Here is a 17,157-nt window from a genome sequence, read left to right as displayed (position 1 = left end):
CCACCAATACTATTAATGGCATGCTGTTGTTAAATTTACAACTAATATCAAATCATTCCGCATTGTTTACGCGTACAAAAACATTTCCAGTCTGTGTCGTGTGAAAAAGCTATACGTGATGGAATTTAAACGTAATAGTGTGATTTGCTTTATATTTGGCTGAAAATCACAAGCAGCAATTGTTCGCTCAGCCAAAATGATTCCCGAAGTGAACAAAATGTTTGGTGTATCGCACTATAAATCGTTACAATGATACTGGCAGCATCGCAAAATGCCATGGAGGTGGTCATAAGAAAACAGCAACATCACCCGAGATGATTCGAAAAGTGAAGGTCGATCGAACGAAATCCATGTCGAAGCGGCAATCAAAATGGCTAAAAGAGCTGAAAATTTCGGCAAAGTTCAATGCAACGACCAAGAAAAATGAGCTAAAGGTCGTTTCTACAAAGTTCCAAAAGGACAATCTTACACCGCAGCAAAAAGTTAGACTGAAAGAGCGAAGGATATTGCACTTAAATGAATGTGGCGAATTTCCGAACATTGTGTTTTTCTGATGAGACACTCTATTGAGCACCATAAACTCTCAAACACCAAGCGACCGAACGATCGTACGAGAATTTAGCCACGAATGGCTCTCCCCTGAAGTACTTCCCATCGCAAGTGATGGTAAGGGGCTGCCGCATCGCTGAGGCGCCTCCGCCGTTTTCATCGAGCCTGGTGGCCAAAGTAAATGCGACCTGCTGGTCGCAGCAAATATTTCGGTGGTTGTGCGAGCCGTGGCATCGCGTAAAACCACTTCTGGCCGTAAGAATGGACGTTCCAACAAGGATCTGCCGTCACGATAAAGCGAGAATTAACCAAGAGTGGTTAAAAACGCGTTCCACGCTTCATTTCGTCGACATTGAATTCACCAGACGCAAATCCGATGACTTTTCCATCTGGTCCATTTTAGAGCATAGCGTGCGACTAAAAAATACACACCAGTGCGGATGCCCAAGAGTTGAGATTGTACGTGAATGGGCCAGGTAATACTTCAATAAGCTCACATCTGGGCAGCATGCAAATCTGCTTTTGACTGCCGAGGGCCATAGTCAAGGCAAAGGTACAGCACGAGCTACAAAGTGAATGGGATTCTAAATTTTTGATTATTTATACATTTTTGTCATTGGAATCAATAAAAATATTAATATCAAACTAAAAAATTATATCGTTTGAATAGGGAACACCCCCTGAGTGGTAACCCTGTATTACAATTTTGAAAAGATCGTGTACTACCAAAATACAACCCTGTATAAGTTTTTCCTTTCATTCTGTATTCGTATAAATGTTAGTCGTTGAATAAACGCCCATAAGCTTAAACGACTGCTATTTTTAATTTCTTTTCATTTTGTTAAATCAATCGAACGTTTTTTGGAAATCGTTTTGGGAACCATGGACGCTGGTTTAAAAATGCAGCTTCGAGAAAAACATGTTTGATCACGGTGTGTGGGCGACGCCCTAAAGACCTTACTTTCACTCCTTATAACTTTCTCCAACAACATTTACCTCGAATATATCAACGAGACCATTCTATAAAATGTTCTAGATTGGACTTATGCAAACAAAAATCGACTTTAGAAACTCTCATACGGGATGACCCTTTAACTCATGCAATTAATACAAAGATGAAGATTTCTAATGTAAGTACAAACTATGTATATTATATATAATATAATAAATATATTGGCGGATACAATTTTTCAATCGTCACAAGTGGGATGACTATAATTTAACTCATGTAATTGGTGGCAAAACGTAGGTCCCTGATTTCACATCAGGAATATTTCTTACAGCAAGAACAAACTGTTATTCCCACTGAAGTATGATATGTAAACCATAAAATTTTTATGCAGCGAAAGGGAACATGTTCTTAAACTAGAATAAAACAATTAGCAGCATAATGTAATATAATATATAAAAAGAATACAAATTTCTAAAGCACTATCTGGTATTTAACATTATAAGTATAACAGGTCAAGTAGAAAGTCCCTGAATTAGCCAAGCAAAACACATGTTTTGGAATTTCTATGTGATACCTTCACTCATGACTCATCAACTTTTCGATAATATTTTTGTAGTACGACTTGTCCTTGCTTCAGTTTCGGCAATCACCTTATTCATTCTTCATTCTTCATTTTTATATCTGAAAACAGTGGGAAAAAGTTGCTGGAGTCCAGGTCTAGAGAATACGAGGAGGAAGGAATTCTGAAACCCAAATCATGGGATTTCTGTTAGCAATTTTCAGACTAAAAACGCTTTCTTTTCTTCAAAATGCCACCGTTTTGGCGATTTCGTTCTTCAACCGTCTAATAACGCTTTCTTGTAATAGTCGCTGCTGATGGATCCTCTGTTTAAGCAGTAGTCAATAAAAAAATTATTCCATGCGATCCTAAAATACAGAGATGCCATAATCTTGTCAGCCGACTGCCGCTTCACGCTTTGGAGAGCGGTTCATGATATGCAGTCCATTGCATGACCGTCGATTTGACTTCGGAGTGAAAAATTATCCATTGTCGCGCGATATCGACCGCAAAAATCGCTTTTATTACGCTCGAACATCTCCACACAATCCGATTACCGTGCGAGCTCGGTGTGACAATTTTTACGTAAAAGAAAATTACAATTTTTTTGAGCCGCACTGAGATGTGCTCCCTTATTAACAATAATACCTTGCCTGACTTGTACAACGATCATACTGCTACGAGAGTATTTATACTAAACACAATAGTTATTTTCATACTCGCACATAGTTTTACATATACATACATACATACTTAAAATATTGTTTGTTTAGGGTTTATTTGCATATAATTGTATAAATTGCTTGTTCTACGATGATTGTTTTCTGTTACGTTTAGAGATATATATTTTTTGTGTTATAATTAATACGTTTAACCTGCGCACACTTTTCACATAGCTTTCGCGCCCAAGTCTTCGTTGTAATGTTCAAACTTAGCATACCAATCTTTGATGGTTGATTTTCCAGGTAGTTGTAGTCCGCAAAACTTGTCAGCCAAGCTTGCTTCAAATGTATTTTTTCCTTCAAAACGTACATATGTTAATATCAACATGCGGAAATTTCTTTTTTTTTCTTTTGAAGTTTAGAGCTAACTAAAAATCATGAGAATATAATTCTTCTAGCACCATCTATGTGGGCGTCGGGGATTTTCAATTGACCTAAGTTAACCCACCACTCTTAGACGCATATACCTATATGTATATCTATGTATACATTTACAGTTCTTCAAGCTTAAACATATGTTTGCACAAAAATAAATACATATATACGTATATATGTATATAAAAGAAATATACAGAAATATATATCAGAGAAACACAGGTGTTGTAGGCTCTTTTTCGAAAGCCAACTCCAATACAAATGCTTATAAAGTTATCCCACAATCTGTTCGTAATGCTTTCATGGGCATCAAATTTTTTTGTTGCCTTGGGGGACTTCATTCAATGTATTTGTAGTAAATACAGATACTTTGTCTTATTTTTAGCCGATATTTTTTTCTCTGTTATCTGAAAATTTTATGTTTTATAAAAAAAAATAAAAATCGAATTGAAAAATTTCTATGTTGTTATAACGCAAATTTTAGCTTTTCGGCGGCATAATATTTTTATAAAGTATCGATTTACAGGTAGCATAGAGAAAACATATGGCTCAAGGTTATATTTTTGTGCAAACCAAGTACATTTTTCTGATTTTTACATGATACAATTCATAGTTCTTTTATTAGAAAAAATGGTACATTAAAGTATGAAATTTGTATAATGTTGTATAAAATTTAACGGAAGAAATATGAACACGAGAAGCTCCTAACTTCGGTCTTTTCAATTGCAGTTATCTATAATACGAATACCGTTCACAAATAAAAAGTTTGCAGCTAATATTGTATAATATAGTTCTTCGATCCGAATACTCATGCAGCATTACGTTGAACCATCCAGTTGTGGAGAACTCAACTTATTCATTGAAAATCCGTAATGAAAGACCGCAAGGCAAACGTTCAGACAACAAAACGAATTGGATGCAGCATTCAACTGTGGGGATTACGACCTATGCAACTAATATTGATATAATGGCTGTGTGTTCCAATCGAAAATGCTACAACAACCAATATGTTCTCGCTAAGGCGGTACATGTGTTATGAAAATATCTTAAAGATTCATATTCTATGGTAAAGAAAGAATAGAAAAACAGCAGAATGAAATATATTTCTAAAACTGAGATCACCCAAACCCATTGGCTAATGCTTTTAGTTCATTCCTGCGTATCAAACACGCTCTGTTGGTAAAGTACTTGTTTGTTTGTTTTTAGTTTTTAAAATACAATTTAATAGTTTTATTAAAGTTAGGTTTAAAAAGCAGATCCAATAAGTAAATATGCTTCCAAATTATTATTTGTAAGTTTCCTCATTTCTTGACACACTGAAGAAATCATATTACTCTCATCGTAGTTTTCAAGAATATGTTTTCATAGAAGAGCGTTCCACGGAAGGAAGTGACCAAGTACAAATGATAGCGATTTTCTCGATAACAAAACAAAAAATATATTCACAAGATTTCTGCATCCTAAACTGTATTATATTTTCTGCTACTAATGAAAACTCATAAAAAAATTTCAAGCCAAGTGGATAAGAGAAAGTGACTATCTTGCTTTGCTTTTCAAAAAGTGGAGACGGGAGTTTTGCAAACCATGCAGATTATTTTTTCATGAAGGCCTCGAAAAAGTAACATAATCCTGGAAAACTGGTCAGCGTTGGTTTCTAAGATTGGAAGAAAGCCATAGAATCTTTTGAAAACCATAGAAATAGGGATTATCATAAAGATTACTTTGTGAAAGTGACTTCATTCCTTCAAGTGTTAAGTGGGAAACACAGAGATATTTCATCCCAATTAAATGCTCGACTTGTTAAAGAAAAAGACGAAAACCAGGCTGTAATTCCATCAATTATTAAGACAAGACGATCCTTTTTTGCACAGAGCAGGAAATAACTTTAGGAGGTGATTATTATAGCGGCATATTCCTTTGGTATAAAAGAAAAGTTGAAACATTTCTGCGCCTTTTGCTTTTCAGAATGGAATCTGTTGACAAAGTTTTCAGAAACCATATTAATCGATAGGGCAAAGATTGCTATATATTTGAGTCTGAAAATATAAACATGTTCTCATATCGTCACTGGTAAAACAGCTGATAGAGTCAATAACTCTGACTGCTTCTGTCACCTCGGCGATGAAACCATGGACTGAGCAGCTTTCAATATTTTTACGTTACTTCGATTTTTCGACGAATATTCCTCTGCTGGGAGAAGATTTCGTTGGATTCGTTCAAATCGATTATCAGTGTTCTTAAAATCTCACCAACCAGAAACGATGTCAATGTGTCGGGCAATGGTTCGATGGAGTCGCAGACATGGTAGATCGTTGAAGAGGAGTGTAGACTGACTTTACTTTACTATGAAAGTCATCGATTGAATCTGACTTTGCCGAATTCAATGTTTATCCCTGTAATCCTGTAATGCGAAAGTAAAAAAGAAACGAGATTTATTGAAATAACCACATTTTTCATGAAATCGCTGAAATGACGTGGTCTTCTTGCTGCGAATCATAAAAGTGATTTCATAGATTATCTCTTCCCTTGTCGTTTTTACTTCAAGTCAGCTCACAAAAGAGTGAGAATATTATCACCTCAGCAAATGCGAGAAACTACAGTTAAATTTTTGGAAAAGTTTTTCGATCTGCATTGCAGTATGTCCACACTGAACTTCGAGCTCCAAAAATTGTTTCACGACAGAAAACTGGTGCTAATCCGGAAATTTCATCAAGTGAAGCTTACTTTTGAATATCAATATTCATTCCATGCATCGAAGATTTAGTACAGAATTTAGCATAAAGATTTCTTGAAAATGGATCTTTACTACCAAACGTTCAACTTCTTTTCTTTTAGGATTTGCTGAAATAAGTAAATTGGAAGAGTTGGACATGTTGGTACCAAACTTCGAAGATAAGATGCCCACGCCGATGGTGAAAGCATAATACAGGCTGTGCGCATATACATATATCGTCTGTCGACGTTTTGGCCAAGCTTCCAATATCAGCTAGTGTCTCTCGACCATGAACAGAATAAAAATTCTACCGCGAAGTGTAAGGGTCTTGATAGGCTCAACGCACTGACTATGATTTTAATTCAATGCGATATTGTTGTCGATTCGGATGAAATTTTATAGAGAAAAAATCCAGGAGATTGTCTCTTTAATTAGATGCACGGAGAAGTAAACTATTTTTGAATTATTTTGTATTGTATTATATACATACATATGTATATTAGTGCAGAATAATTTCTAAAAATAAAAGCAATATTTTAAAACTGAAAGATATTCCGATTGATTCACCTATTTATATAATAATACAAGGTACGTTCCAAAGTAAACCGAACTTTTTGAATCTAGCTCCTCCTGGTGGCGCCATCTATATGTCGACTGGTGCGTTAGAATCTGCTATCTTTATCGATCGTCAAGTGAGAATTTCATGACATTTCATAGATTGGAAATGAAGTTATTGCGTTTTAAGTGTCAGTATGTTTGTGTTATCGGTGCGAAAATGAGCTTCGAACAAAGAGTCAACAATAAATTTTGTTTTAAAATTGGTAAAACGTTTCAATTGATGAAACAAGTTTATGGCGATGATTGCCTATTCCGTAGAAGAGTGCACGAGTGGTTTGAACGTGGACAAAAATGACGATCGACATGTGGGCCAATCAAAATCCGTGATCACCGGAAATTCATCGAAACTGTGCGTGAATTCATCAAAAATCCGCCGAAATCATCATTGAAATCCATGGAAATGGAATTGGACATCTCCAAAACATCGATTTATCGCATTTTGACTGAACATTTGGGCTTTCGAAAGGTGTGTGCACGGTTTGTTCCACACAAATTGACTGACGATCAAAAATTGCTCAGAATCCGTCTCATCGATCGCCCCAGAGGCCATTCAAAAGGCTTGCACCAGCATAATGGCGGCCATACCGGCCAACGAGCTAAAACACTCGTTCGACATGATTTGGGACCGTGCAAAAAGCTGTATTGAAGCAGAAGGAGACTATTTTGAATAAAATAAATTGATTTTGCCAAAAAAACCACTTGTTTTTTTAAGTCTTGTTTAATTTGGAACGCACCTTGTAAATCAACTAATGTGATAAGAAATTATAAAATAGCAAAATTTAACAATGATTAATACTATTTCTTCGAAGTAGTAACTGAAATTTAGATTTATGTGATTCCATTAGGAGAAAAAATTACATCAAATTAATTTCATTGAGGCAAATATCTCACTAAAATTGATATTTATGCAATCATTGTTATTGATGGTCCAGTTTCATTTAACTCCGGTATTTTTGTTTTGGCTATGCAAGTTTTCTCACTTCTGCTTTGTAAATAATCTTTTTTCATATAGTATTTACTTCTTATCTGCTTTCAATCGACAGTCCCGCTAAGATGTTAAAGTAAACAAAGTCACGGGTTTAATAGGAAGTTGATATTGGTGCAAAAATCATCTTTTTGGTCTTGAGTGTGACACTCGCATGATCTCTTCGCCAGAATTGATTTACTTAGCCACGAAGGCTCAATTGAAATTGCCTATAACTAAGCAAAGGAGTTGCACTTAAAATATGATGCCGTAGTTCGGACTGCAAAACTTTTACCCCGGTATAAGAAAGTGATTTTCTATACTTCGCGTGTTTTTCGAATCGGTAAATTTTTTTTAAGTAAGTTTGTAGTACATTTAGTGACATCTATGCTAAATTTCACTTCTAAATATCCATTAGTATTTGAAATACGCGTCGTTTTGTAAGGCGCTAAAAGTGAATGTTTCGATTTTTACTATGTCTGAATTTATTGAACAAAGAAGTGCGATAATGCACCATCTCATACTGCATTGGTTATTCGTGACATCTTCGCCAAATAATATCGTGCCGCAACTACCGCAACCGATTAATTTACCTTCGTGTAATTTCTGGCTATTATTATAGCTATTGGACTATTTTTCATTTTCGCGTCCATATTATGTCGGTTTTCGATAGCTGATGGCCTCAAAAGAGAGGAAAGCGCTCAGCGCTACAGTATGTGTTTCCAAATTATAGATAATAAATGTATTTCATAATTTTGTTTCCTGTACTAACCAGTACCAAATGCCCACGATAGGTTGTAAAAGAGACAATTACACGATTTTCCATCTTTACGTCGAATTTATTAAAATGAGATGGAAAATGAGAAATTATGATTTACCTGTATGTAAAATCAATCTTACTAAAGCCTACCTGTTAGAAATGACCAGTGAGTGTGTAGTGAGTGAGTTTACTATATTGCGTTCTTTTTAATAATCAGGAGTGTTGTGGAATCCAAGACAGAATTGCAAACCAATTCTGATTTTCAATGGTGTCACAGAATCTATTTGAATTTTCGTCTTTTCGAACATTCGCTAAACCAATATTCGAATCAGCTGATTACTAATGTGACAAAACTTGCAAATGAATACATTTGGAAGCAATCCTATTAAAATTTTTAATGAGTTCCGAATTAAAGAAAGGTTTTAAGAGATAACATTTATCGAATGAATAAAGACGCATTTGGGTGTTAAATTACGTTTATTACGTTTTGTAAATCTAATATCTTTAAATATCCGGATTTTTTTCGAAAAACTCTATAATTAAGACTTTTCGTGTTTTATACTTATGTTTTCCCTTATAGAAGTAAAGATAAATTAATTCGAAATTGTAAAATAATTTATTTCATAACTTAGATTTAAAATCTGTGAGCGACTATCCTCTTGTTTTGTTTCTGGTAGTAAAACCGATAAAATGGTTTCCGTGACACCCAAAACCGATAAAAATTCTGTTTCGAATATCAAACCAATAATATCTGAATTCATGACACCTACTTCTATATTTGTTAATAGAAAATGGATAAAAAAAACTTCTTTATTTATAGTTTCAAACAATTTTAATCAGTTATTATCCAAAAAGGTGGTAAATTTTTTGAGCACGTGGAGTAAAATCCCGAAACTGGACGAAACATAAAGAGTCGATACAATCTACTACTGCTCGTAATATGAGTATATTTTTTGAGTAAAATTGAGTGTTTTGCTCTTCTTCAGTTATTGGTTTTTTGCGGAATCCACAACGCACAAATAATGTTGTAACCAAAGTATTAATCATTTAAAACGGAAATAACTTACGAATTTGCAAGAAACAAACCATTGGAGTGACAATTATAACGAGCTAATAACTGACATGATTTCGAATTTCTCCATCTCCGATTGTAGAATGCATCTAAAGATGCACATTTTACACAATAAGAACGTTTCCATCAAGGTACAATGGAATTTGGAAATCGTTATCAAGACCAGTATACTGATAGTATGGTTGAGACTATATTTAGGGGTTAATAAGAGAAAATTTTTAGGAACATGGCAGGAAAAGTAAAATTGTTCTTTTTTAAACATTTGGAGTCAATTTTAAAATGCTTATTGTAAAAATTAATCCAAAATGATGATATATTTTAATAAATTATTTACATACATGTAAATTTTGAGTATTTATTGAAATGAATTTTTTATACATAAAATGAGAAGCAGAACTGTTTATACTCTTGCAACCTGTTACTACAGATTATAATAGTTTTGTTCACATAACAATTGTACGTATCGCCTAAAACTAACCGAGATAGATATACATACATACATATATGTATATATATATATATGTCGTCATCCTAATCATTTGTACATACATATACATATAATAATGTATATATATTAGAGTGATTCAAAAACAAATTTTTTTTTTTTCGTTTCGTACTCGGAAAAATAGGTTCCTAGTCACCTCTAAGGAAGCCTCTCCAAACATGAGTTTTTTTTTTTATTTTTTTAAACGGTTGGGTTTACGAAAAAATCATAATAGACCTTTTTTGTAGAGCATTCAATTTCCTACAAAATCCAAGGAACAAGATATTTTTTCAAGTAGTTGGAAGCGAGATATAAATTTTTCAATCTGATAATAAGAAAAAATAGAAAACTGTATGTAGGAGGACCTTCCCGTTACAATTAAAAACTCATGTTTGGAGAGGCTTTCTTAGAGGTGTCTAAGAACCTATTTTTCCAAGTACGAAACGAAAAAAAAAAATTTTTTTTGAATCACTCTAACATATATATATATATATATATATATATACATTAGGGTGTGTCATTCTGAGTCAACCTTTTTTTTCAACCGAAAAACAGGCTAAAAACTTTCGAAAATGTGAAAAAGAAAGTCACTCAAAAGATGAGCTCTTAATATTAATATTAAGAGGTGCCTGTTTCAAATTTTCTGTTTTCCATATAAATTACATGGAAAAAAATCATTTTTTTTTGTGGTGGTTATTGTGCGGAGGTTATTATATGTGCACGCGATGGCTGCCAGTAGGGATGGTAAACTCGATTCCGATTCTACTCGAAAATCGAGTTTTCACGTAAAATAATCGATTAATATATATATATATATATATATATGTATATTAGGGTGTGTCATTCTGAGGAAACCTTGTTTTTTCAACTGATATATATATATATATTTATATATATATATATCAGTTGAAAAAACAAGGTATTTATATATATATATATGTGCGGACAGGGAAACCCTATAATAGCTTAATGCGAACAAGAAATCTGGCAACTACGAGCAGCATCAGCAAAGTGTCCATAACAAAATTACAGAGTCGAGTCGCGTTTGAGAAGCAGAAGACGAGTTACGAAATTTTGGTGTCTGCAGTATTTTTTAATTATAAACTTTTATAAATTCACTTTAAAACCATCACTTTTTTCAAATCATCCATTTCATTATATTGTATTCGTTTAACAAATTTCTAATTAAACTCAATGAACATTAAATACATTTTTGAACTCATTTTTGTGACTTGTGGGTGGAATCCTACAAAATATGGGGGCTCAACCATGAGACTAGAGTGTTAGAAGTGCATGTGAATCATGAATCAATTATGCTAACAATGCGAAAGTATTGAAAGAAAGTAGCAGATATTACAATAAATAAAGCAAGCGACGGCTGATACAAAAATTGGCATAGTACCACGAAACGACGTTATATTTTGAAATCAGACGCGACAAAACTACAAAAATGTCTAAGCTAAGTGACTTCGTGAATGTTCGCGAAAATCTACGCAAAAGCCGAAAAGAATGTATATTAGCTTTACATAAATATATATTCGAATGTGAAGGTGATAGAAAGAATCGACAGCGCTTGCGTGAGTTTGAAGGGTTCATTTTTGATGAGTGCGACGGCGCACAGTGAGACAGCCCAATAGTAACCGCGGCAAAAAATGGTTTTTGACGTGTCGTCCAATTTGGATGAAATTTTCACAGTATATTAACAGATTTATGAGTAACAATTCCCTGAAATTTCAGCCTCATAACTTCATTACTTTTTGGTCTAGAGAAAGTCAAAGTTGAGGTATGCCAACGCGCTTGAAATATGTTAGTTCAATATGTAATAATCAAAAGCTTATTAAAATAAAAATACATAATAAATGCAACTTTCAAGTATTTTTTTAATTAATTTAGTTATTGTAGAATGAGTAAATGAAAAAATAAATTTAAAAAAAAAACACAATTTTTTTTTTCTTAACAACAAAACTGTGGTGCAAAAATTGAATATTTTGCATTTTCAATGGCCTAGGAAATATAGAGCAGCCCCTCGCCCTAGGTGCAGACTTATACCAAATGAAAGTTTGAAATCTCAGCTTTAATTTAAAGTAGAGGACATATAGCAAAAGTTTGCAAAAGCACATTAAACATACAAAAAACTACAAAAAGTACGTAACGCGCACATTCTGTCGCTATACGTATGTTAGCATTCAATAGCATGTTTACAACTTTTTACTTTTATTTTTTTTAATTGTTTACTATTCTCTTATTGTGCAAGAGAATAGAAATAAATTACATTTGTTTTTTGTTAGTTATTCAGAATTATGCTTTAAAGATCATTTATGTTTTAATAAAAATATTCTTGTTTACATAAATTTACGTTATTAATTTGATAGATAATTTTGTTGAAGGTCATTGACTTTGGGTTAGATAGTTGCATAATTTTTAATTTAAATTGTGATAGTGCAAAACATTGTTCTTATCTAAGTTGTGTTATGATCACTTTCTAATGTGGTTTAATTGTTATATTGTAGTGCCGCTTGTCGCCAGGCAGGAAAATAGAAAATAGTCTCTTGCATTATAATTATTTTTGTTGTCCAAAGCTCATAAGCAGCCTAATATTGTGAGCATAATTTTTGGTTGTTGTTGGTTTTTGGGCATTTTTTTCATCCGCTGAGCCAAACCAGTTTTTGTTTTGCTCAAACATATGTACATTTTGTGTACTCGTGTACTTTTTTTTTTGCTACAGGAATGTTATCCGAAGAAGCGCAAGAAGCAATGAATAAGGAGTATAGAAACTGTAGGCTATTCCATTCTCGTAAAAATTCACGTTTTTCTACGAATTAAGATGTAATGCACTATTTGCAAATATAATCAGATCCTTATATTAATTCATTTAGAATGAGAAACAAATTGAAAAAATTAAATACCATGATGATGTTAAAAAATTGATTGAATGAAAAAAAAATATTGTTTTATTTTATTGCATTTCAATGGGAGGTGGGCGTTTTAGTGAGCGTGTTATTGTAATTTTTGCATGAAACATTTTAAATGATATAAATTAGAGTAATTAGAATTTGAAGGTTGTATTTAATATATTTTAGAAAATATGGCACTTTTTATGTTGAGGTAGTATGGGTGATGGGGTTAAAAGTGGGCCAAAGTTCAATTTTTATTTCAAATAATGTTTGTAACTATATAACATTCAAGTATACCAAAATTGAAAGTTACACCTAAAGTATTACGGACAATACGGCATTTTACAAATTTCGACTGTATGACAGGTGGGCGTAAAAGTGGGCGAATTTTCTTATTTTTTTTTTTTTAAACTGGAATTGTCTCAAAAATAACCTGTGCAAAATTTCAGAGCTCTACAATGACTCCTTGTATTTAATGCCGGCGTTGTCTCACTGTGCGGCGCGTACACACAAAAACTTGCGTACATTAAACAAAATGTAGCAGAAGTCGATCTCGCTTCCATTTGCGGTGTGCTCTGCTTAAATTATAAATCCGACAATATAGTCGATCACATTTTTCAAAATCTTCGAAAGGGAAATTTACTTGCCGCACACAAGGACGACGATGATAACGAAAACGACGATAACGAAGAAGACGACGAAAGCGAAGATGGGATGAAAAAAACGATGACGAAGATGAAAATAAGAGCAATAAAAGCAAAGACGAAGGCGTTGAAAGTTGTTGCGAGGCCAACGTGGTCAGCGGTAGCAATAACGCACAAGAAGGAGTAAGACAAGTGTATGTGCAACAGCCAAGGTTTGCAGTAAGCTTTCGTGACATTGAAGACACAATAAGGCCGTATGATGGTAGCGAAAAATTTCCAATACAAAATTGGATAAACGAATTCGAAGAAGTAGCAGCACTCATGCAGTGGGATGATTTTCAAAAGCTTATTTATGCAAAGAAGTCAATGAAACGTTTAGCAAAAACTTTTATAAATAGTGAGAGGGGTTTAAATACGTGGGGTAGGCTAAAAAAAGCACTGAGTGAAGAATTTGAATCAACAGTCAACAGTGCAGAAGTTCATAAACATTTGACTGATAGGAAAATGAAAGAAAAAGAAAGTGTGCACGAATATTTTCTACAAATGAAGGAACTAGCTTCCCGTACAAATATCGACGAAAGCTCGCTAATATCTAATGTTATCGACGGAATTCGAAATTTGAGTGTAAATAAAGCAATATTGTACGGTACAGAAAATATAAAACAATTCAAAGAAAAGCTCAAGTGTTATGAAAAAATGCGAAGTAATGTCAAGCAAGAAGTTGAGCAAAGAGGGGTATACAAACAGAAAAAGATTGTCGATAGTGTTGATGCTGAAAAGAAAGAAGTCAGATGTTTTAATTGCGGGGTAAAAGGGCATAAAAGTGTAGAATGTAAAAACAAAGAAAAAGGTACTAAATGCTTTAAATGTAATGAATTTGGTCACATTGGGAAAAATTGTCCTAAATCTAAAACTGATAATTTTAAACAAGTAAACACAAGGATTTTTCGTGAAAGTGTGATGCATAAAAAAGTGGAAGTAGGCAAGTACAATTTTGAAGCACTTTTTGACACACGAAGTAAATTTAATATAATTATAAACAAAGTTTATATGAGCATAGGTAAGCCCACACTTCAAAGTGTTAATGTGTGTCTAGTTGGTTTTGGTGATAGCAATGGCGAAAACAAAATAAAGCCAATGGGTTCAGTGAAGCATGAAATATCAATTGATAACGAAAAACATAGTCTAAATTTTATGGTGGTTCCTGATAAATATTTGGACGTTGACATATTGCTAGGCGAAGACTTCTGTGCGAAAGCAACAATTACAATAAGTGCTCATTTACTGTCATTTAAAAAAATTTAAAAAGACGTATGTGAAGACGAAGTTAAACTGTTGAAAATTGATATTTCAAATGATGAATCGTTAAATATTGACGAAAATGCTAGTATTGACGCGCAAAATACAATTCGCGATTTGATTGGCAACTATAACCAATTAAGAGCAAGTCTCCAAACATTATAATGAATATAATTTTAAAAGATGAAACTCCAATTTATTCAATGCCGCGTAGACTTCCGTTAGCAGAAAGATATAAAGTAGACGAAATAATCGAACAATGGTTAAAAGACGGAGTAATTGAACATTCAAATTCTGAGTTTTGCAGTCCAATTGTGCTAGTAAAAAAACGCGACGGTTCGCCAAGGTTATGTGTTGATTTTAGAAAAATAAACAAAGTTATCGTGAAAGATCGGTTTCCATTACCACTGATCGAAAATCAGCTTGATCGGTTACAAAATGCGAAAATTTAGCTAGTAAAAAGTATACCTCATTCATTACTCATAATGGACAGTATCAATTTTGCAAAGTTCCGTTTGGATTATCCAATTCGCCGAGTGTCTTTCAAAAATACATTAATGCCATATTTCGAGAAGTAACGCGTAGAGGCATTGCATTGCCTTATATAGACGATATAATAGTGCCTGGTGGTGATGAGAAAGAAGCTCTAAATAATTTAATTGAGGTAATTAATATATGCAAAGACTATGGACTTGAAATTAATTTGAAAAAGTGTAATTTCCTTAAACAAAAAGTAGAGTTTCTTGGCTATATAATTGAAAATCAAAAGATTTCACCATCGCCGAACAAAGTTGACACTTTAAAAAAATACAAAATGCCAAAGACTATCAAGCAAGTGCAGAGTTTTTTGGGCCTTGCTGGTTATTTCGGGAAATTTATTCCTAACTTTTCATTAGTTGCAAAGCTTTTAAGTGACCTTGTAAAGCAAAATAAAAAATTTGAAATAGGCAAAGTACAGGTTGTTGCATTTGAAACTTAAAAAAAATTACTTAGCCAAAATCCAGTTTTAAGTATTTTCAATCCGAACTTCGAAACGGAAGTACACACCGATGCTTCCATTGACGGTTACGGGGCAGTGTTGCTGCAAAAGTCACCCGATGATGGTCACCTACATCCTGTATACTACATGAGCAGGAAAACTACCGATGCCGAACGAAAGTATAGCAGCTACGAACTCGAGATATTAGCGGTGATAGAAGCTTTAAGTTAGTTACTGATTGTAACGCCTTTACTAAAACGTTAGATATAAAAGACCTTTGTACAAGGGTGGCGCGATAGATTCTACGACTATGCAATAGAACATCGCCCTGGCTCAATGATGAAACATGTTGACGCTCTCAGCCGGTATTCAGTATTAACTATAGTCGACGATGGGTTTTTGAATGCTTTACGACGTGCACAAAAGCAAGACTGCGAAGTTAAAGCAACTATAGATATTGTTAACGGAAGATTACCCACGATAATTATTTCATGAAAGGCAAAATTCTCTTTAAGCTGGTTAAGGATGCTGAATTAATAGTAGTACCAAAAAGCATGTATAAAGAGGTTATTCGACGTGCGCACGAAAAAGGTCATTTTGCCGTGTGAAAAACTAAAGAACTTATTAATGCAGAATACTTTATTCCAAAAGTCGACGAAAAAATAAAAACGTATATTGAGAGTTGCATACCTTGCATCATATCAAATCGAAAACCAGGAAAGCAGGAAGGTGAACTGCATCCTCTGCAAAAAGGCGACGCTCCACTCCAGACATATCATGTAGATTTCTTGGGCCCTCTCGAATCAACGAGTAAGCAATATAAGCACATATTCGCTGTTATTGACGCATTCACGAAATTTTGCTGGTTGTATCCTACGAAGACGACATCGGGCTAAGAAGTCATATCGCGACTACGAGTTCAAAGTACGACGTTTGGTAAGCCATCGACGGTAATCGACGAAGAAATACAAAAGCAGTTCGAATGTGAGAGAGCTGAAAATCGGCGTTGTGCCAAAGAACAGTTGCTAAAGTTGCAAGAAGAAAATCGAAAAACGTATAACTTGCGACGAAAACAAGCAAAAAAGTACCACATAGGAGATGCGGTTGCGATAAAGCGAACGCAGTTGGGCGGAGGCCTAAAGCTGAAGCCAAAATATCTGGGTCCTTATCAAATCATTAAGGTCGAAGCCAACAATACCTATGACGTTAAGAAAACAGGTCTCTGTGAGGGGCCAAAGCAAACAACAACATGTGCGGAGTTTATGAAACCTTGGTCAAACTTTGGAGATAGCAGCGCATTCGAGGACGAAAGCGAAGCAGGAAGGCTGAGTTGTGGGGACAAAAAAAACCCTATAATAGCTTAATGCGAACAAGAAATCTGGCAACTACGAGCAGCATCAGCAAAGTGTCCATAACAAAATTACAGAGTCGAGTCGCGTTTGAGAAGCCGAAAACGAGTTACGAAATTTTGGTGTCTGCAGTATTTTTTAATTATAAACTTTTATAAATTCATTTTAAAACCATCACTTTTTTCAAATCATCCATTTCATTATATTGTATTCGTTTAACAAAT

General features: G+C 34.0%; 1 protein-coding gene across 6 annotated transcripts in view; it reads right to left on the bottom strand.

Annotated features, from left to right (window-relative positions):
* LOC126766105 (plasma membrane calcium-transporting ATPase 3) overlaps positions 1-17,157 on the bottom strand; it is a 211,527-nt gene that overhangs the window by 22,784 nt on the left and 171,586 nt on the right. The gene's annotated exons all lie outside the window — the stretch shown is intronic.

Source organism: Bactrocera neohumeralis, unplaced genomic scaffold (assembly GCF_024586455.1).
Source record: "Bactrocera neohumeralis isolate Rockhampton unplaced genomic scaffold, APGP_CSIRO_Bneo_wtdbg2-racon-allhic-juicebox.fasta_v2 cluster11, whole genome shotgun sequence".
In the NCBI taxonomy this organism is placed as follows: domain Eukaryota; kingdom Metazoa; phylum Arthropoda; class Insecta; order Diptera; family Tephritidae; genus Bactrocera; species Bactrocera neohumeralis.
This window is presented reverse-complemented; position numbering and strand designations above follow the sequence as displayed.